The 22,961-nt window shown below is 45.9% G+C and overlaps 1 protein-coding gene across 2 annotated transcripts in view; it reads right to left on the bottom strand.

The window, feature by feature from the left end:
- The window catches only part of raly (RALY heterogeneous nuclear ribonucleoprotein), a 109,485-nt gene extending 88,560 nt beyond the window's left edge, over positions 1 to 20,925 (bottom strand). The window contains exon 1 of one of the 2 annotated variants that reach the window (XM_078236894.1): positions 20,833 to 20,925. The gene's annotated coding sequence lies outside the window, so the exon portion shown is untranslated. Of the gene's footprint in view, positions 1 to 20,498; positions 20,605 to 20,832 lie in introns of those variants that run through there. The other variant, XM_078236892.1, reaches the window with a different exon arrangement.
- Between the last annotated feature and the right edge of the window lie 2,036 nt (positions 20,926 to 22,961).

The following is a 22,961-nucleotide window of genomic DNA, read 5'->3' as shown; positions in this document are numbered from 1 at the left end:
CAGACCAGGTAAGGACGGCAGATTTCCTTCCCTAAAACATAGAAAATAGGTGCAGGAGTAGACCATTCAGCCCTTCGAGCCTGCACCACATTTAATATGATCATGGTTGATCATGAAGGAGCTATACGATAAATGGCAGAACCAGAAAGGGTGTACATACGCAGAGGGACCTGGGTGTGCAAGTCCACAGATCCTTGAAAGTGACGTCACAGGTGGAGAAGGTGGTGAAGAAGGCATATGACATGCTTGCCTTTATAGGACGGGGCATAGAGTATAAAAGTTGGGGTCTGATGTTGCAGATGTATAGAACGTTGGTTCGGCCGCATCTGGAATACTGCGTCCAGTTCTGGTCGCCACACTACCAGAAGGACGTGGAGGCTTTGGAGAGAGTACAGAGGAGGTTTACCAGGATGTTACCTGGTATGGAGGGGCTTAGTTATGAGGAGAGATTGGGTAAACTGGGGTTGTTCTCCCTGGAAAGACGGAGGATGAGGGGAGACTTAATAGAGGTGTATAAAATTATGAAAGGCATAGATAGGGTGAACGGTGGGAAGCTTTTCCCCACGTCGGTGGTGACGTTCACGAGGGGTCATAGGTTCAAGGTGAAGGGGGGGAGGTTTAACACAGATATCAGACGGACATATTTTACACAGAGGGTGGTGGGGGCCTGGAATGCGCTGCCAGGCAAGGTGGTGGAGGCGGACACACTGGGAACGTTTAAGACTTATCTAGATAGCCATATGAACGGAGTGGGAATGGAGGGATACAAAAGAATGGTCTAGTTTGGACCAGGGAGTGGCGCGGGCTTGGAGGGCCGAAGGGCCTGTTCCTGTGCTGTATTGTTCTTTGTTCTTTTGTTCTTGTTATGAACTTGCAGTATGCCACTCCTACTTTCTCTCCATACCCCTTGATCCCTTCAGCCGCAAGGGCCACGTCCAGCTCCCTTTTGAACATATCTAATGAATTGGCCCCAACAGCTTTCTGTGGGAGAGAATTCCACAGGTTCACAACTCCCTGAGTGAAGAAATTCTTCCTCATCTGAGTCCTGAATGGCTTACCCCTTATTCTTAGACTGTGACACCTAGTTCTGGACTTCCCCAACATCAGGAACATTCTTCCCACACCTAGCCTGTCCAGTCCCATCAGGATTTTATATGTTTCTATGAGATCCCCTCTCATTCTTCTAAATTCCAGTGAGCACAAGCCCAGTCGATCCAATCTCTCTTCGTATATCAGTCCTGCCATTCCAGGAATCAGTCCGGTGAACCTTCGCTGGACTCCCTCAATAGCAAGAATGTCCTTCCTCAGACTAGGAGACCAAAACTACACACAATACTCCAGGTGTGGCCTCACCAAGGCCCTGTCTAACTGCAGCAAGACACCCTTACTCCTATACTCAAATCCCCCTGCTGGAAAGGACATGACTGAAACAGATAGGTTTTTATGACAATCAACAATGGTCATCATTAGACTTTTAATTCTAGATTTTTATTAAATTCACATTTCATCATTTACCAAAGGTGGGATTTGTACCTGGGTCCCCAGAACATTACCCTAGCTCTCTGGAATACTAGTCAAGTGACAATATCAGTAGGCTAGTTTTTTTTTTAACTGGTCGGTGCAACATCGTGGGCCGAAGGGCCTGTTCTGCGCTGTAATGTTCTATGTTCTATGTTCTATGTTCTATGGCCTCCCCAATTGGGCCAAATGGTGCATTAATCACTTTCTAATTGGAATATGGGGACTGTGCTACAAGGATGGAGACAATCTATCGCGCGAGTCTGGAGGCAGAGCAGTTGGAATACTTCCAATCAAGAGGCAGCACAATGGTAAAACCATTCCATCATTCTCACCTTTACTCCACCAAAAACAGATGTCAGCTTCTCCAGCCTCTCTGTAGCTCAGGTGAACAAAACCTTGGATTGTGAGGATGTTTCACAGTAATGTTTAGAATAACTGGATTGAAAGCACAATTCTTGACCGAATCAGAACACATGCTGAAAAAAGCAGCAATATGTGTACCTATTCTTTCTGTCAGTGAAGGATAGGGTCTGTGGATTAATGTACGTGTCTTCCAGCACCCTCAATGTGCCACACTACAAGACACAGCGACAACTCGATCCAGCTGACAGCATCATTCTTAACACACTGATTATTTAGCAAATGTTGTCCAATCGCAGAATCACATCTAATGTTAGACACTATGCTTTGAGTTTTGCAAGCACAGGCTGGTTGGGTGTGGTCTGTACCCTGCCTATTGTGACCAGTGGAAGGGACATGATATAGTGGGTGCCTTCCTTAAGAGGAACATTGGTGAATAGGCTGGCAATGTCAAATGATCACATGAACACAGCATTGCTATCGATATGCAAGTCCCATATGGTCTTCACAAATTTGAAGGAATTTTCCACTGTGGAGTTCTATATCAGGGTGGTGTAGACTCACCACCATTGCATAAATCCGTACTCATTAAACTTTCGTGACCTGCGCAGTTGAGTTTAGCTTTAACGCACCATGTATTCCCAAAGAGATGGTGTTGCCATGGAATCCCCTTTAGGCCGAACTCTCACAAACATTTTTGTTGGGTTCCATAAGAAACGTGTCTTCAATGAAATGACACCTAAACTCCTCCCTCTATTTCCAAAATACGGACGACATAGGGTAAAAATAGATAAGTCCCCTGGGCCGGATGGGATTTATCCTAGGATTCTCTGGGAGGCTAGAGAGGAGTTTGCAGAGCCTTTGGCTTTGATCTTTGTGTCGTCATTGTCTACAGGAATAGTGCCAGAAGACTGGAGGATAGCAAATGTTGTCCCCTTGTTCAAGAAGGGGAGTAGGGACAACCCTGGTAATTATAGACTGGTGAGCCTTACTTATTGGAAAGGATTATAAGAGATAGGATTTATAATCACCTAGAAAGGAATAATTTGATTAGGGATAGTCAGCGCGGTTTTGTGAAGGGTAGGTCGTGCCTCACAAACCTTATTGAGTTCTTTGAGAAGGTGACCAAAGAGGTGGATGAGGGTAAAGCGGTTGATGTGGTGTATATGGATTTCAGCAAAGCGTTTGATAAGGTTCCCCATGGTAAGCTTTTGCAGAAAATACGGACACATGGGATTGAGGGTGATTTAGTGGTTTGGATCAGGAATTGGCGAGCTGTAAGAAAACAAAGGGTGGTGGTTGATGGGAAATATTCATCCTGGAGTTCAGTTACTAGTGGTGTACCGCAAGGATCTGTTTTGGGGCCAATGCTGTTTGTCATTTTTATTAATGACTTGGATGAGGGCGTGGAAGGATGGATTAGTAAATTTGCGGATGACACTAAAGTCGGTGGAGTTGTAGACAGTGCGGAGGGAAGTGGCAGGTTACAGAGGGACATAGATAAGCTGCAGAGCTGGGCTGAGAGGTGGCAAATGGAGTTTAATGCAGAAAAGTGTGAGGTGATTCACTTTGGAAGGAGTAACAGGACTACAGAGTACTGGGCTAATGGTAAGATACTTGGTAGTGTGGATGAACAGAGGGATCTGGGTGTCCATGTGCATAGATCCCTGAAAGTTGGCACCCAGGTTGATAGGGTTGTTAAGAAGGCGTACGGTGTGTTAGCTTTTATTGGTAGAGGGATTGAGTTTCGGAGCCAGGAGGTCATGCTGCAAATGTACAAAACTCTGGTGCGGCCGCATTTGGAGTATTGCGTACAGTTCTGGTCGCCGTATTATAGGAAGGATGTGGAAGTGTTGGAAAGGGTGCAGAGGAGATTTACCAGGATGTTGCCTGGTATGGTGGGAAAATCGTATGAGGAAAGGCTGAGGGGCTTGAGGTTGTTTTTGTTAGAGAGAAGAAGGTTAAGAGGTGACTTAATAGAGGCATACAAGATGATCAGAGGATTAGATAGGGTGGATAGTGAGAGCCTTTTTCCTCGGATGGTGTTGGCTAGCACGAGGGGACATAGCTTTAAATTGAGGGGTGAGAGATATAGGACAGATGTCAGAGGTAGGTTCTTTACTCAGAGAGTAGTAAGGGCGTGGAATGCCCTGCCTGCAGCAGTGGTGGACTCGTCAACGTTGAGAGCGTTCAAGTGGTTATTGGATAAACATATGGATGATATTGGAATAGTGTAGATTAGAGGGGCTTTAGATTGGTACCACTGGTCGGCGCAACATCGAGGGCCGAAGGGCCTGTACTGCGCTGTAATGTTCTATGTTCTATGATACGTTTGCTATATTGCAATCCACAGCCGTATGTAATAATTTCCTTTTGCGTCTTAATGAACTCCATCCTGTGCTCAAATTCACCTTCACAATGGAACAGTTCATTAAACTCTCTTTCCTTGACATAATACTGGAGAAATCTGCCAGGGGTTCTCCAGCACGGCCTTCCACAATCCTGCCTTCACTGGTCAATAAACTCGCTGGGATTCTGACAGTTCCTCACGCTATAAGATTAACCTCAATTGGCAACCTCGTAAACAGGGCCTGAGCCATCTGTCCACCGTGTAAGCTTGATGTGAAATAGGACATATTAAAGACATCTTGCAGGATAATGGTTACCCTGAACAGATCATTTCACGCTGTATATCATGAGTGAAGCTAAGGCTGTCAACTTTGGTCCTGGAAAGTGCCCAGGTCTGCCTCAGATTACCCTGGAAGGACAAGATATCTCCAAACTTTGGACAGCAAGTGAAGCTAGCTCCTCCACCCTACTGCAGTGCAGCAGCAACACGAGTGGTATCGGTCAGGATGCTGCAGTCCAGACAGCAATACATTCTGCCCATCACACAAATGTGGAATATGAATTTCAGTGCCAGTGTGAGACTAGGTAAGTAGGCCATATGTCCCAAAGACTGAAGGATCGTATCAAACAACACTTGCATGTACTGGGAGCTACATTAATAACATCCAAGAAAGAAAGAACAAGTACAAACATTGAGCCCGTTTCAGCTAAAGAAAATAAGTCTCAGCCATTCGCTGATTCATTCCTCAGGGCAATACCTTGACCCATCAAATTGCCTGGTGGCAGGATGGCACGGTGGCACAGTGGTTAGCACCGCTGCCTCTCAGCGTCAGGGACCCGGGTTCAATTCCCGGCTTGGGTCACTGTCTGTGTGAAGTTTGCAGGTTCTCCCCATATCTGCGTGGGTTTCCTCTGGGTGCTCCGGTTTCCTCCCACGCTCCAAGGATATGCAGGTTAGGTGGATCGGCCGTGCTAAATTCTCTCTGTGTACCTGAACAGGCGCCGGAGTGTGGCGACTAGGGATTTTCACAGTAACTTCATTACAGTGTTAATGTAAGCCTATTAGTCACACTAATAAATAAAAAAAAACTGGCTTCAATTTCAAACAATGCTTGGCAGTTAACGGCCAGTCATCATCAACTGATGCATTCTCCATGGCAATGCCTCTTACCAACCAGAGTCCACTCACCAATCAATCAGTACTCTCTTCTGATACAGTATAAGTTTGTTGTATTCCCTTACATTGGTATCTTGCAATTGTCCTGATGAGTGCAAGATGAAAAGCTTCAACAAAATGTATTTTTTTCTCAGCAATACTCAAGTTCTATACTACCAACCAAAACAATTGCTGTTTGGAGGTTTAAGGCTAGTTCTAGTTGTGAGGTAAGGATTGGATAATTAAAATCAGCTTTTTTTTATTGGAAACAGCTATTATTAAGTGTTTATTTTTTTTATTCATTCGTGGGAATTAGACCACTGCTCCAAGTGGAATAAATGTTTCCTTTTCGTACAGGAAGTCTCCAACAACTTGCACTTATATAGCGCCTTTAACATTGTAAAACATCCCAAGGCATTTCACAGCAGCAATTATAGAAACATAGAAAATAGGAGCAGGAGAAGGCCATTCAGCCCATCAAGCCTAATATGCCATTCAGCATGATGATGGCCGATCCTCTATCTCAATGCCATACTCCTCATACCCCTCCATGCATTTAGTGTCTAAACGTTTATCCATTTCCTTCTTCAGTTCATTCAGTGACTTGGTCTCCATAGCCTTGTGCTCGAGAATTCCACAGGTTCATCACTCTCCAGTGAAGACATTTCTCCTCATCTCTGCCCGAGACTGTGACCCCCTTGTTCTAGACCCCTCCAGCCAGAAGAAACAACATCCCTGCATCCAGTCTGTCCACTCTCATCAGAATTTTATACCTTTCCATTGAGATCCCATGTCATTCCTTTAAATTTCAGTGAACACAGGAATTGACTCAATCTCTCCTCATACGACAATCCTGCCATCCCAGGAATCAGTCTGGTGAACATTCCCTGCACTCCCTCTATGGCAAGTATATCTTTTCTTGGATAAGGAGATCAAAACTGTACACAATACTCCAGGTGTGCCCTCACCAAGGCCCTGTAAAGCTGCGGTCAGACATCCTTGCTCCTGTATTCAAATCGTCTTGCAATGAAGGTCAACATACCATTTGCCTTCCTAACTGCTTGCTGCAACTGTATGCCTGGTGTGTATATGAAGACTCCCGGGTCCCGTTTGTATATCAACATTCCTCAATCTATCACTATTTAAATAATACTCTGCCATTTGGTTTTTGCTATCAAAGTGGATAACTTCACGCTTATCCACATTATACTGTATCTGCCATGTATTTGCCCACTCACTAAACTTGTCTGCATCACCTTGAAGCCTCTTTACTTCCTCGTCACCACTCACAAGCCCACTTAGTTTTGTGTCATCAGCAAACTTGGAAATATTACATTTGATTCCCTCCTCCAAATAGTTGATTGATATTGTGAATAGCTGGGGCTAAGCAATGATTCCTGCCCCCCTGCCCCGTCTCCAGTCACCGCCTGCCACTCCAAAAAAGACCCATTCATTCCTATTCCTTTCCTATCTGCTAACCAATTCTCAATCCATGTCAGTATATTATCCCCAATCCCATGATCTTTCACTAAGCCACATAAGGAGATATTCAGACAGGTGACCTAGTCACAGAGCTTGGTTTTAATGAGCATTCTAAAAGAGGGAGGAGAGAGAGAGAGAGGCACAGAACTTTACAGAGGGAGTTCCAAGAGTACATTTAATTTTCATTGAATGTCTATTGGTAGTCCCACCTTTGGATGCAATGAGCTAACAGTCGAGTGATGGCAATATCTGAATCAGTTCAAAACAATTAAAGCGGTGGCTGAGTGGTATTATTGCTGGACTATTAATCCAGAAACTGAGCCAATGTTCTGAGGACCCGGGTTTGAATCCCACCACGGTAGATGGTGGAATTTGAATTCAATTTTTAAAAATCTGGAATTAAAAATCTACTGATGATCATGAAACCATTGTCAATTGCGGGAAAAACCCATCTGGTTCACTAATGTCCTTCAGGGAAGGAAATCTGCCGTCCTCACCCGGTCTGGCCTACACGTGACTGCAGAGCCACAGCAATGTGGTTGACTCTCAACTGTCCTCAGGCAACTAGGGATGGGCAATAAATGCTGGCCAGCCAGTGATGCCCATGTCCCACGAATAAATAAAAAAAGGTAAACACTTAATAATAGCTGTTTCCAATTTAAAAAAGCTGATTTTAACTATCTAATCCTTAGCTCACAACTAGAACTAGCTTAAACCGCCAAACAGCAACAATAATTCACAATTATTTAGCACCCTTAACAGAATAAAATGTCCAAGGAGATATTAGGACAGGCAACCGACAGCGTGATCAAAGGTTTTAGGTAGTGCCTTAAAGGACCAGAGAGGTGGAGATGATCGGGAGGGAATTCCGAAGGTTCAGCCATCAGTGGTGGAGCGATTAAAATTCGGAATGTTTAAAAGATGTGAATTGGGGGAGAGGCTGGTGAAGATTACAGAGACGGGGAATTGTCTCTCCATGTTCCTCCACAGAGGAACCTGAAAACAAGAATCAGCATTTTAAAATGGAAGTGTTGCTTTAGCAGAAACCAATCATCAAGCACAGAGGTCATAGGTGAAGGGACTTGACGCAAGTTGGGACACGGGCAGTAGAGTTTTGGATGGCACAAGAACATACGAACTAGGAGCAGGAGTAGGCCATCTGGCCCCTCGAGCCTGCTCCGCCATTCAATAAGATCATGGCTGATCTTTTCGTGGACTCAGCTCCACTTACCCGCCCGCTCACCATAACCCTTACTTCCTTTACTGTTCAAAAATGTATCTATCCTTGCCTGAAAAACATTCAATGAGGTAGCCTCAACTGCTTCGCTGGGCAGGAAATTCCACAGATTCACAACCCTTTGAGTGAAGAGGTTCTTCCTCAACTCAGTCCTAAACCTACTCTCCCTTATTTTGAGGCTACGCCCCCTAGTTCTAGTTTCACCCGTCAGTGGACACAACCTCCCTGCTTCTACCTTATCTACTCCCTTCATAATTTTATATATTTCTATAAGATCCCCCCTCATTCCTCTGAATTCCAATAAGTATAGTCGCAATCTACTCAGTCTGTCCTCATAAGCCAAGATCCCCCCTCATTCTTCTGAAATTCCAATGAGTATAGCCCTAGTCTACTCAGTCTCTCCTCATAAGTCAACCCTCTCAACTCCGGAATCAACCTAGTGAATCTCCTCTGCACTCCCTTCAGTGCCAGTATATCCTTTCTCAAATAAGGAGACCAAAACTGTGCACAGTACTCCAGTAGTTTACAGAGGACAGCATATGGGAGGGGCCAGAAGTATACTTGGAAACACTAAAGTCTGAAGGTAACAAAGGCAGGAAGCAGAATCGAGCAGGATTGGGGCAAGTGAGACTCTTCCTCAGACAAGAACTGAGAATCAAGATTCCTGGCACTGGGAATACTAACGTCAGATTCAATCCCATTGGTCAGGATCGGAGTGAACAGGGCCCAGAGATGAAAACAGAAAATGCTGGAAAATCTCAGTGGGTCAGAGAGCATCTGTGGAGAGAGAACGAGTCGAAACGTTGGCCCTATTCTCTCTCCACAGATGCTGTCCAGACCCGCTGAGATTTTCCAGCATTTTCTGCTTCAGATCCCAGCAGCTGCGGTATTTTGCCTTAATGCTAAGACTCGGAGATAATTACTGCTCACCAGAGAAAGATTACAGTGAACCTTAATTCAATATATTCGCCTAATTATGACACACTGATTTAAAAAGATACAAGTCGAAGCCTCCTTCACATTCTCAAATCCTATTCATTTTCTGCGCAATCAAATATTGCAGGTTAAGTTGATTCATCCGGTTACCTGATCAGAGCTGGTTTCATTGGAGCAAGCAGAAATATTTAGATCCTGCTTTGTGTCTAAGACTCCCTGACAACCAGGCTGAAGTCATCAGCTGTCTCCCAGAATTAAGGAGTTAGACTCGAGGCAGCTGCTCTCTCCCCATTGCCATTCTTAACACAGCACCAGGCTGCAGTGTAGAATTGCCAACCCCTCTAGGCTTAGCCAGGAGTCTGCAGGAAGTATAGATTCATCTCGAAAACACTGCTGCAAGCAACATCGGGGAGAAACGTCCGAGGAGGCCCTTAAAAATACAGAGTGTTTATTCCCCACCATTTCCATTTATCAGTTAGAAATATATTGGAGATGCTTGTTTCACTCACAGTTCAGATTCTATTTGGGTGGCAAAGGGAAGAGCTTTAACCTATCCCTGCAGCATTGGCAGGGCTAAATCAGTAAATATGTCTGAGTAACCCACACCTGAGGCCCAGTCAGTGATTAGAATTTTTTTTTTTATTCGTGGTTGTCGCTGGCTGGCCAGCATTTATTGCCCATCCCTAGTTGCCCTGGTCCAGAGGGCAGTTGAGAGTCAACCACATTGCTGTGGCTCTGGAGTCACATGTTGGTCAGACCAGGTAAGGATGGCCGATTTCCTTCCCTAAAGGACATTAGTGAACATGGGTTTTTCCCTGACATCAGCTGTCTCCCAGTATTAAGGAGTTAGACTCGAGGCAGCTGCTCTCTCCCCATTTCCATCCTTAACACAGGCTCACGTGGTCATCAGTAGATTCATAATTCCAGATATTTTTTATTGAATTCAAATTCCACCAGGTGCCAATTCGAACCCAGGTCCCCAGAACATTAGCTGAGTTTCTGGATTAGTAGTCTAGCGATAATACCACTAGGCCGTGACTTCCTCATGTTAAATGAGGTTCCATACCCCAGATTTTGGGAGCCACGTAGTGTTAATAACTGCGAGTTGGGGGTTTCCCAGGACTCAGGAGATTCACAAGGTGCAGATAGACAGGAGCTGCTGGATTCAGCAGCAAAGTGACTTTCCAGCACTGCTTGTGGGCCAAGAGGAGAAGCAATGCTTCTTCCTCCCACTCAAACCTGGCCCTTTCAACAAATTTCCCACTATCACCAGCAGATTTTGCCCCTTCATGATTTCTCGGCATCACTCAATCTCTCCCCCCAGTGTAGTTTACCTGTATTTCCAAAAGGTATTTGATGAGAACCACACAAAAGATGTGGGCTCAAGGAGTTAGTAACATGGGCGGAGGATTGGTTAATAGACAGTAAACAGAGAATAGGCATAACAGAGCATTTACTCTAAATAATGAGATGCCTCAAGGCTCAGAGCTGGGGCCTCAGCTATGCACAATCTATATATAGGATGAAATAAATCCAAGTTTGCTGATGATACCAAGCTAGGTGGGAAGGTAAGCTGTGGGGAAGACATGACGAGGCTGCAAAAAGATATAGACCTGTTAATTGAGTGGGCAACATGATGGCAGATGAAGGGATGTGTCGAAGTTATTCAGTTTGGTCATAAGAATAGGAAAGCCATAGTTAAAAAAGCCCACCAACGCTTCTACTTTCTCAGGAGGCTAAGGAAATTTGGCATGTCCACTACGACCCTCACCAATGTTTACAGATGCACCATCGAAAGCATCCTTCCCGGATGTATCAAAGCTTGGTATGGCTCCTGCTCTGACCAAGACCGCAAGAAACTACAAAGGCTACACGCAAATCAGCCTCCTACCCATTGACTCTGTCTTCACTTCCCGCTGCCTCGGAAAAGCAGCCAGCATAATTAAAGATCCCCACACACCGACTCAAGAACAGCTTGTTTCCTGCTGTCATCAGACTTTTGGATGGACCAAGCATATATTAGATTGATCTTTCTCTGCACCCTAGACATGATGTGGAGATGCCGGCATCGGACTCGGGTGGGACACAGTAAGAAGTCTCACAACACCAGGTTAAAGTCCAACAGGTTTATTTGGTATCATGAGCTTTCAGAGCGCTGCTCCTTCCTCAGGTGAGTGGAGAGTTGGATTCACAAACACGGCATATATAGACACAGACTCAATTGCAAGATAATGGTTGGAATGCCAGTCTTTACAGGTACAGACAATGCGAGTGGAGAGGGGGATAATCACAGGTTAAAGAGGTGTGAATCGTCTCAAGCCAGGACAGTTGGTAAGATTTTGCAAGCCCAGGCCAAATGGTGGGGGTTACATGTAATGTGACATGATGAAGGAGCAGCACTCTGAAAGCTCGTGATACCAAATAAACCTGTTGGACTTTAACCTTGGTCACTGGGATGAGGGGGTTAGCCTGAAATTGGGTCTATTTTCTCTGGAGTTTAGAAGAATGAGAGGTGATCTCATTGAAACCTATACAGTTCTGAAGGGGTTTGATAGGGTGGGTGCTGAGAGATAGTTTCCGCTGGTTAGGGAATTTAAAACACCGGGGCACAGTCTCATAAGAACATAAGAACATAAGAAATAGGAGCAGGAGTAGGCCATCTAGCCCCTCGAGCCTGCCCCGCCATTCAATAAGATCATGGCTGATCTGACGTGGATCAGTACCACTTACCCGCCTGATCCCCATAACCCTTAATTCCCTTACCGATCAGGAATCCATCCATCCGCGCTTTAAACATATTCAGCGAGGTAGCCTCCACCACCTCAGTGGGCAGAGAATTCCAGAGATTCACCACCCTCTGGGAGAAGAAGCTCCTCCTCAATTCTGTCTTAAACCGACCCCCCTTTATTTTGAGGCTGTGTCCTCTAGTTTTAACTTCCTTACTAAGTGGAAAGAATCTCTCCGCCTCCACCCTATCCAGCCCCCGCATTATCTTATAAGTCTCCATAAGATCCCCCCTCATCCTTCTAAACTCCAACGAGTACAACCCCAATCTCCTCAGCCTCTCCTCATAATCCAAACCCCTCATCTCCGGTATCAACCTGGTGAACCTTCTCTGCACTCCCTCCAATGCCAATATATCCTTCCTCATATAAGGGGACCAATACTGCACACAGTATTCCAGCTGCGGCCTCACCAATGCCCTGTACAGGTGCATCAAGACATCCCTGCTTTTATATTCTATCCCCTTCGCGATATAGGCCAACATCCCATTTGCCTTCTTGATCACCTGTTGTACCTGCAGACTGGGCTTTTGCGTCTCATGCACAAGGACCCCCAGGTCCCTTTGCACGGTAGCATGTTTTAATTTGTTTCCATTGAGATAGTAATCCCATTTGTTATTATTTCCTCCAAAGTGTATAACCTCGCATTTCTCAATGTTATACTCCATTTGCCATATCCTCGCCCACTCACTCAGCCTGTCTAAATCTCTCTGCAGATCTTCTCCGTCCTCCACACGATTCACTTTTCCACTTATCTTTGTGTCGTCTGCAAACTTCGTTACCCTACACTCCGTCCCCTCCTTCAGATCATCTATATAAATGGTAAATAGTTGCGGCCCGAGTACCGATCCCTGCGGCACGCCACTAGTTACCTTCCTCCAACCGGAAAAACACCCATTTATTCCGACTCTTTGCTTCCTGTCGGATAGCCAGTCCCCAATCCACTTTAACACACTACCCCCAACTCCGTGTGCCCTAATCTTCTTCAGCAGCCTTTTATGGGGCACCTTATCAAACGCCTTTTGGAAATCCAAAAACACCGCATCCACCGGTTCTCCTCCATCAACCGCCCTAGTCACATCTTCATAAAAATCCAACATGTTCGTCAAGCATGACTTTCCCCTCATGAATCCATGCTGCAAAACAGTGACCCAAGCTGGGAATCGAACCCGGGTCCCTGGAGCTGTGAAGCAGCAGTGCTAACCACTGTGCTACCGTGCCACCCCATTGCTACCGTGCCGCCCTGTCTCAGGATAAGGGGCCAATCATTTAGGACTGAGATGAGGAGAAGGATTGTGAATCTTTGGAATTCTCCACTCCAGAGGATTGTAGATATTCTATCATTAAATATATTGAAGATCTCTCAGAAAATCAAGGGAGATGAGTAGTAGGCAGGAAAGAGAAGTTGAAACCCAAGATCAGCCATGATCGTACTGAATGGTGGAACAGGCTTGATGGGCCGAGTGGTCCACTCCTGCTCCTATTTCTTGTGATGTCTACCCCTCCTCGCTGTTGTCCTCTGAGTGTGCACCTCCACAGACCTTCTGAAATGCTGAGGGCTGTCCGCAACAACCCCAGCCTCTCAATCTGGCCAGAAAACAGAGTCAATAGCTTATGATGTCCTGTCCTTAATTTCGGCAGAACCTCCACACTCTGGGTTGCTGACCTTGACCCATTCCACTGCCACCACCACCCCTCCCCCCTCCCCCCTCATGCTCCCTATCTTTTAGGGTAAACCAAATAAACCAACTCAAAAGAAACCACTGGAGCCAAAGAGTCTGTTCCCTTTCCAATTGGCCGAGGGCAGTGCTCCTGGAAAATGGACCAATGACAGGAGGCGGGGTGGTTCAACACAACCAATCATATGATGAAGCCTTTCGAACTATGGCCAGAGTTGGAAACCTAACCTCAGCCTGAAACGGTTCTTTCAGTAACAGAAGTAATTCTTGTACCTCAAGTTCTTGTGAAATTAGCCAAAGCTCCTGCTCGGCCTTGAATGCATTTCCCCTCTCCCAAAACAGGTCCCTGACCTTTGACCTCTGTCCAGATGATTGCCACTTTTCATAGAATCCCTACAGTGCAGACAGAGACCATTCGGAGACCATCGAGTCTGCGCCAGCCACAATCCCACCCAGGCCCTATTCCCATAACCCCTCATATTTACCCTGCTAATCCCCCTGACACTAGGGTTAATTTAGCATGGCCAATCAACCTAACCCGCACATCTTCGGACTGAGGGAGGAAACCGGAGCACCCGGAGGAAACCCACGCAGACACGGGGAGAACGTGCAAACTCCACACAGACGGTGACCTGAGGCCGGAATTGAACCCAGCTCCCTGGCGCTGTGAGGCAGCAGTGCTAACCACTGTGCCACCCAGTACCAGTTTGTTGACACCTTTGTCCACTAGGAACTGGATTGAAACTCATCAGACCTCCCTGTACAGTCAGAGTGAGCAAGAAAGGATAGAGAGTGGCAAAGAGAGATAGAGAGACACATACAGAATGACAGTGAAACAGGCTGGGACATAGAAAGAGGCAGTGTGAGGGAGAGGAAGGATGAGGAGAGTGTGACAGTATCTAGAGGGGGAGAGGGAGACAGAGAGATAAGACATATAAACAATGTGAGAGACAGACATATATAAGCAAAGTTAGAGAGACAGAGATCTATATAAAGTGTCAGAGACAGCGAGCTAAAATGACAGATTCCCAAGTGCCAGTAAAGAACCAGTTGAGTCCCATTAACTAAATAATTAAATAATGGACTATTTGTTCATGTAAAATTGTCATAAGCAATTGACATTTTATGAAGAATTGATCATGTGGGTAAATGTGGGGAGATTAGATGAGTTTTATTATCGAAAGTCTTTTAGCACCGTTGCTTTTTTAAACTCATCTACACCCTGAGCGACTACACTTTAGGGTCAATCGTCCTGTTATTTATGTCCTGCCATGTAATTCATTTCAGAATCAGTGAAGATTCTCACCACTTTATGTGCAGTTCCTACTCTGTGATATCTGAAGGAGCCTCTTGCCCTATTGCTGACTGATGCTGACCCTTGAAAACCAGATGCTAACATCTGGCCCAGTTTGGATGGGGTTTGCTAATCTTTGAGGCCCAATCAAACACATCTGGTCTCATGAGGAGGGGGCAACAAGTTGTCCCCACTCACCATAGAGTGACTCCCTCTGCCTCCCACCCACTAGAAACTTCAACATGTAGGATTATCAATTCCAGAATCATCCATCCTCAGCTGTTTCCTTCCATATGTTGATGGGGTGGAGATTCCCTCTCTAAAATGTCCGTCACAGGCTGGGCATGCTCCTATGTGTACCAGCTGACTCCTGACCCTTGCCCCTTGGGGTCACCTTGCTTCAATGCCTTTTCCTCGTCTTAGATATTGGTGAAGAGCATCAGAGTAAAGCTGATTCCCTTCTTGCCTCTTTATAGAATTACAGATTGGTTACAATAGAGAAGGTGGCCATTCAGCCCTTCTGCTTGTGCCAGCTCTCTGCAGGAGCAACTCAGTAGTCCCACTCCCACACCGTTGACCCACATCCTTGTAAATATTTTCTCTAGAGATAATCTAGAGACAGTCCAAAGATGTGCGGGTTAGGTTGATTGGCTATGCTAAAATTGCCCCTTAGTGTCCTGAGATGAGTAGGTTAGAGGGATTAGCGGGTAAAATGTGTAGGGGTATGGGGGTGGGGCCTGGGTGGGATTGTGGTCGGTGCAGACTCGATGGGCCGAATGGCCTCTTTCTGCACTGTAGGGTTTCTATGATTCTATGATGATAATGATCCAATTCTCTTTTGAAAGTCTCAGTTGAACTTACCGCCACGTTCTCAGGTACCACACTGTCAGAAAGTCCATTCCCGATCCTAACCACTCGCTGGGTAAAAACATTTCTCCTCAGGACACCAATGTTTCTTTTGCCAATTACCTGAATCTGTGCCCTCTGGTTCTCCATTCTTCCACCAATGGGAACAGTTTCTCTGATCATGATCTGACCCAGCGACAGTCCAGATACAAGAAGACCCCAAAAAGCACAAGTAGGCCATTCGGCCCATCGAGTCTGCACCACTATTCAGTGAGATCATGACTGATCTGATATGATAATCTTCAACTCCACTTTCCCACCCTCTCTCCATAATCCTCGATTTTCTTACTGAATAAAAATCTTCCCATGGACGAGAATAAACAAAATACACCAAATCCACTGGTCTCTTTTTTGACGCAACTCTTAGCAAGTTCTATCTGGTAAAATATCTCTAGAAAAATCTGCCCAGGTGCTGAAACACATTGTGACAGCAGGAGATATGCTGTGTAAACTCAGGCATGTTTCTCAATGGAGACCTTGGCCCATCCCACAACAAATAGCACTTACAGGCACAGCGATATAGTTTCAAGTCAGGATGGGGAGTGGCTTGGAGGAAAGATTCTAGGGAATGGTGTTCCCATATATCTGCCTTATCCTTCTCGGTGGTAGTGGACATGGGTTTGGAAGGTGCTAACTCTGTCCTTTATGGTCTTTGGTCCATTTGCTGAGTATAAAACGGGATAAATAAACAAAAAGAGAGAGAGGTGTCCTACAATAGGCTAGATATCATTTTGCCCCATTAACAGAGAGAGAAAAACAGATTTGCAATTATCAAACAATCTTCATGGCCATTGGACATTTCAAAATGCTTTCCAGATATGAAGTACTTTTTGAAATGTCGCAAAGTAAGAAACGTGACTGCCAGTATGACTAGGATGCCAGTATGACCAGGGTGCCAGTATGGAGGGGGGGGGGGGGGGGGGAAGAGTCTGGGTGCTCTGTTTGGGAGGCAGGGGGTGAATGGAGGGAAAGGGATGGATCGGGTGGGGGAGTCCAGAACTAGGGGTCATAGTTTGAGGATAAGGGATAAACCTTTTAGAACCGAGGTGAGGAGAAATTTCTTCACCCAGAGGGTGGTGAATGTGTGGAATTCACTACCACAGAACGTAGTTGAGGCCAAAACATTGTCTGATTTCAAGAAGAAATTAGATATAGCTCTTGGGGCTAAAGGGATCAAGGGATATGGGGGGAAGGGGGAATCAGGATATTGAATTTGAGGATCAGCCATGATTGTGATGAATGGTGGAGCAGGCTCGAAGGGCCGAATGGCCTCCTCCTGCTTCTAATTTCTATGTTTTATTCACAGCAAGCTCCCACAGGTAGCAATGTGAAAATGACCAGATGATCTGTTTCTTTGGGGTATGATTGACGTTGGGGTTTATCCTCCTGTTCTTCTTCGAATACTGCCACTAAATCCTTCATATCCCCCCCCGCTGAGGTGGCAGATGGGGCCTGGGGTTCACGGTGTCAGTCACAGTGCAGCGCTCTCTCAGGCCTGGACTGAGTGCTCAAGTTGAAAAACAGAAAACCTTGGCAGAGGAGGAGGCCATTCGGCCCATCATATCTACACCAGCCGATATGGAGCAATCCGTCCTATTCCCACTTCCCAGTTTTTGGTCCGTCCCATTCTGGGCAGCAGCTGTTCAGATAACCGTCAAGTTTGTGAAGTGAAGCCAGAAACTTCCAGCTCAAGAGGTGAATGTCACATACACGGCGTGAAGACTGCGGCCAACAGCTTAGAATCTCCCTCTTCCCTGCATCATCACTCCTTCTAGTCCAGAAAAAAGATGCATCAGTCTTCTAACCCATTCCTTCCTCAAGATGCTTCTAATTGCGGAACAGTTCACTTCCCTCAGCCTCAACTTCCTTCCTCCGATAGATTGTTGACATTCCAATGCAATGTCTGCCAATCACTACTCTTCCATTCACTTTACTCTCTTGCTCATTTCTTTCAAACCTCGTGGTGCCTTCACTGTAGGAGCTTCAGTCGACAATGAGCCTTTGCAATTTAAACAGCCTTTAGTCAGAGGCCCTGCGTAACACGGTTGGTAATGTTCACCAATCAGATTACAACCCAGATACAGGCCCTTCAGCCCACGTTGGCCTTTCCCTCCAAGCACAGTCTCTAGTCACATAGAAATATGCAAAATAGAAGCAGGAATAGACTATTCGGCCCTTTGAGCATGTTCTGTCATTACCCACCAAGTTCTCATCCCCTTCAACCCATTTCCTTTCACCCACCTCCCAGAACAATTCTGGAATAAATTTCTCAACCTCGAACCCTGGCATCAGCTCTGTCTGGACAATGGGCTGGACCTGCCTCCAGCCCAGCCACCTCCAGACTTCCACAACTGCTCCCTGCCACATTGCAGAGCTCCAACTTCTAGTCGAACAAATGATCAATAAACAGATTGCCCTGATGTTTATTACTCCTGCAGAGTGTTCACAACGGCACGGTAGCACAGTGGTTAGCACTGCTGCTTCACAGCTCCAGGGACCTGGGTTCGATTCCCGGCTTGGGTCACTGTCTGTGTGGAGTTTGCACATTCTCCTCGTGTCTGCGTGGGTTTCCTCCAGGTGCTCCGGTTTCCTCCCACAGTCCAATGATGTGCTGGTTAGGTTGATTGGCCATGCTAAAATTGCCCCTTAGTGTCCTGAGATGCGTAGGTTAGAGGGATTAATGGGTAAAATATGTAAGGATATGGAGGTAGGGCCTGGGTGGGATTGTGGTCGGTGCAGACTCGATGGGCCGAATGGCCTCTTTCTGTACTGTAGGGTTTCTATGATTCTAACTACATCCAGAAGATCACCCTTTAATTCCTGAAGAGTTGGCAAGTCTACCCGAGAGCCTCACACCTCCACAGCAGCCTTGGATCACCCCTGAGTCACAGTAACACAGACATTCCGCAATCTTGGTACAGATGCCAAGCCTCGGGTTGGCATTGAACCTGGAGTCTAGCCCAGGGCAGCAAGATCCCATTCCAAAGGGAATTGGAGCAAACTCCCAAGAAGTCTTTGCCAATCAGTTTGGGCGGGGATGGAGATTCAGACTGAAATTCGCATCCCGACCATAATCTCAGAGCAAAACTAAACCAGCCTGCACTGGAGCTACCCTGAAATAGTGTGAATGGAACCCTGAATATGGTCAACTGTAGTAACAGCAAACCATCAGGCGCACTCATAGCAACCACTGGAGCAGCACACAGCAACCAATCCCATCACTCATTGAGTGTGTTTGGAGATTAGGACGCCCTTATAAACTAATTCTGAGGCCTGTTTTCCATAGAACCATAGAATCCCTACAGTGCAGAAGGAGGCCACTCGGCCCATCAAGTCTGCACTGCCTCTCCGAAGGAGCATCCCACAAGGCCCACCCACCCTGCCCTATCCACATAACTGTGAATTTACCCTGCTAATCCCCCTAACTGACACATCTTGGGACATTAAGAGGCAATTCAGCATGGCCAATCCACCTAACCTGCACACCTTTGGACTGTGGGAGCAAACCAGAGCACCCGGAGGAAACCCACGCAGACACGGGGAGAATGTGCAAACTCAGAATGTCACCCGAGGCCAAAATTGTACCCGGGCCCCTGGTACTGTGAGGCCAACCCGAGAGAAGGCTCCACTCTGTTAGGACCAGATCTTATTGGATAAGTGTCCTCGAACTGTCAAACCTGAAGGAGGAAGAAAGGAGCTTATCTTCATTGGATTGGTATTTGTACTACACGCCCCATCTCAATACAATTTATACATCTGCCAAGAGTTTGTAAAAGGAAACATGAAAAATTAATACTTGTTTGCCCTTCGCAGGGGCAACGCCAGGTTAAAAGTTCCCTTGACATTTTTAATGGTATTTTCTGCTCAAGAGCACGATGTGGAAACACTTGCCCTCAAATATTCAGGGGGCGAGAGGTACGTTTTAAAGCCATCTCTCTCTCTCGTTGGCAAAATGCAATCTTACTGTACAGTCATTTGAACAGTATCTCAAATATTCCTTTCACACATGCAACTTTTACCAGCATTCTGATTTCAGTTCTGTCAATGTGATAATTTGCTATAGGTACCAGTTGCTGTATTTTGACAGTTTTTTTTCCCTGCTGCCTACAGAGAAAGATGAAGCAGGGGATTGCATAAAACAAAACACAGCTACAATGAAAATCCTCTCACTCTCTCTCTCTCCATGGAATCACCTTCTACACAACACTCCTACCTCTCTCGGTGAACTACTATTTACAGGAGAGAGAATTCATCTGCCAAATCACGGCCAACCGAGAAAGAAGTGACAAACTTTTTTTGGGGGGGGGTGGAAATGGTAGGTTTTATAAAGAAAGGGGGTGAGGAAAATAACACAAGATTCTGAGCATTAAAATTGCATTTTGTTAAAAGTAATTCATTCAAACGAATTGCATCAAAGTGAGATTATTTCACACAGGCATTGCGGGGGGGGGGGGGGGGGGAGTACAACTGATTAAAAATACATTAGAGACAAAAAGGGGGAAAAAGACAAAAATGGGACAAATGTTTAAAAATCATGAGACATCAGTTTAAATGTGCACGCAAAACCTGGGATGTGTTCATGATATTACCTTTAACAATGCAAAAAAATGTATTTTTATACATATTCACACTCTCTGACAAGAACAAAACAGAAACTACTCTTATATAAACACACTGCTTCTCCTCCCCATTCTTGTCTTTTATCAAGAAATACAATAGCAAAAAGATCAAAAGAAGGGAATTTTCTTTGTGTTTAAAAAAAAATCAAAGCGTCATAGACAGTAAAATTACTCACCGCACAGGCAAGAAAATTCGGGAGTTAAAAAACGGCAAAGGGAGAGGGAGTGGGAGCTAAAGATGAAAGGATGGGAGCAGACTGACTGGGGGTAGGCAGAGAAATAGCGAGCCGGCGAAATAACAAGCCGGAGAGACACAGCGCAGTGAAATTCACCAGCACTCTCCACTGTAGCCCAGGGGGAGAGCTCAGCTCCCCACAGACACAAAGCCAGCTGCAGCCTGCAGCCCTCCACACTGGACACCCCCTCACCGGCTAGGGTGGCCACTCGGCCCGACTGTCTCAGGGGGGGGAGAGGAGGAGGGGGCTGTGCGGCTGGGGGGGGGGACCTCACCTCTCTCCCAGCCCCCTCTCTTCCCTCTGCGAGAAATGGTGCGTTCGCCTGAGAGCCATCCTCCTCCTCCAGCCCATCCTGAAGCTCAGAGCAGAAAATAGAGAATTAAATAGCTGCAGCTTCTCTCATCCATTCAAACATTGCCTTCAATGCAGTGTCACCATTTTAACCCACATTCCAACCAGCTCTAACCCCCATCTCCATTTGATTCTGGCGAATTAATTAGCTCCTGTCTGTCTAGTCATGTTACCCCCCCCCCCCATTATAAATTCATCTGTCTTTGTCATGGAAACTCCTATGTAAACTTGGCAGTTTATTATCCACTTTTCCTCTCCCGGCAAAGGCCCTGTAGTGCCACCGCTGCTGGGAGGCTGGCATTGCAGCGTGACTGGTTTAAATAGGGTCCTACAGCGCAGAAAAGGCCCTTCAGCCCATCGAGTCTGCACTAACAATAACTACCACCAAAGTACACGGCTAACTTCCACAAGAAATTCTGTCACTAAATGGGCTTGCAAAATCTCACTGGCTGTCCTGTCTGGAGACAATACACATCTGTTTAACCTGTGCTTAACCCTCTCTCCGCTCACATTGTCTGTACCTTTAAGACTTGATTACCTGTAAAGACTCGCATTCCAACCATTATCTTGTAAATTGAGTTTGTGTCTTTATATGCCCTGTTTGTGAACAGAACTCCCACTCACCCGATGAAGGGAGTGTTATGGTAAGGTTATATAATGATGTGGAGATGCCGGCGTTGGACTGGGGTAAACACAGTAAGAAGTTTAACAACACCAGGTTAAAGTCCAACAGGTTTATTTGGTAGCAAAAGCCACACAAGCTTTCGAGGCTCTGAGCCCCTTCTTCAGGTGAGTGGGAATTCTGTTCACAAACAGAACTTATAAGACACAGACTCAATTTACATGAATAATGGTTGGAATGCGAATACTTACAACTAATCCAGTCTTTAAGAAACAAAACAATGGGAGTGGAGAGAGCATCAAGACAGGCTAAAAAGATGTGTATTGTCTCCAGACAAGACAGCCAGTGAAACTCTGCAGGTCCACGCAACTGTGGGAGTTACAAATAGTGTGACATAAATTCTGATTCTAGGATCGTAAGCGTTCTCCAAGGCGGCCTTCGCGACACACGACAGCGCAGAGTCGCGGAGCAGAAACTGATAGCCAGGTTCCGCACACACAAGGACGGCCTCAACCGGGATATTGGGTTTATGTCACACTATTTCACATAAATATTTCTGCTTTTTTCCTCCTGAGTCTTTATCATGCGATCCTAGAATCAGAATTTATGTCACACTATTTGTAACTCCCACAGTTGCGTGGACCTGCAGAGTTTCACTGGCTGTCTTGTCTGGAGACAATACACATCTTTTTAGCCTGTCTTGATGCTCTCTCCACTCCCATTGTTTTGTTTCTTAAAGACTGGATTAGTTGTAAGTATTCGCATTCCAACCATTATTCATGTAAATTGAGTCTGTGTCTTATAAGTTCTGTTTGTGAACAGAATTCCCACTCACCTGAAGAAGGGGCTCAGAGCCTCGAAAGCTTGTGTGGCTTTTGCTACCAAATAAACCTGTTGGACTTTAACCTGGTGTTGTTAAACTTCTTACAAGGTTATATAAGGCATTGGTGAGGCCGAATTTGGAGTATTGTGTACAGTTTTGGTCACCTAGTTACAGGAAGGATGTAAATAAGATTGAAAGAGTGCAGAGAAGGTTCACAAGGATGTTGCCGGGACTTGAGAAGCTGAGTTACAGAGAGAGATTGAATAGGTTGGGACTTTATTCCCTGGAGCGTAGAAGATTGAGGGGAGATTTGATAGAGGTGTATAAGATTTTGATGGGTATAGATAGAGTGAATGCAAGCAGGCTTTTTCCGCTGAGGCTAGGGGAGAAAAAAACCAGAGGGCATGGGTTAAGGGTGAAAGGAGAAAAGTTTAAAGGGAATATTAGGGGGGGCTTCTTCACGCAGAGAGTGGTGGGAGTGTGGAATGAGCTGCCGGATAAAGTGGTAAATGCGGGGTCACTTTTAACATTTAAGAAAAACTTGGACAGGTTCATGGATGAGAGGGGTGTGGAGGGATATGGTCCAAGTGCAGGTCAGTGGGACTAG

Source organism: Mustelus asterias, chromosome 20 (assembly GCF_964213995.1).
Source record: "Mustelus asterias chromosome 20, sMusAst1.hap1.1, whole genome shotgun sequence".
Lineage (NCBI taxonomy): Eukaryota > Metazoa > Chordata > Chondrichthyes > Carcharhiniformes > Triakidae > Mustelus > Mustelus asterias.
Note: the sequence above shows the minus strand (reverse complement) of the source record. Positions and strands in the feature narration are given on the sequence as shown.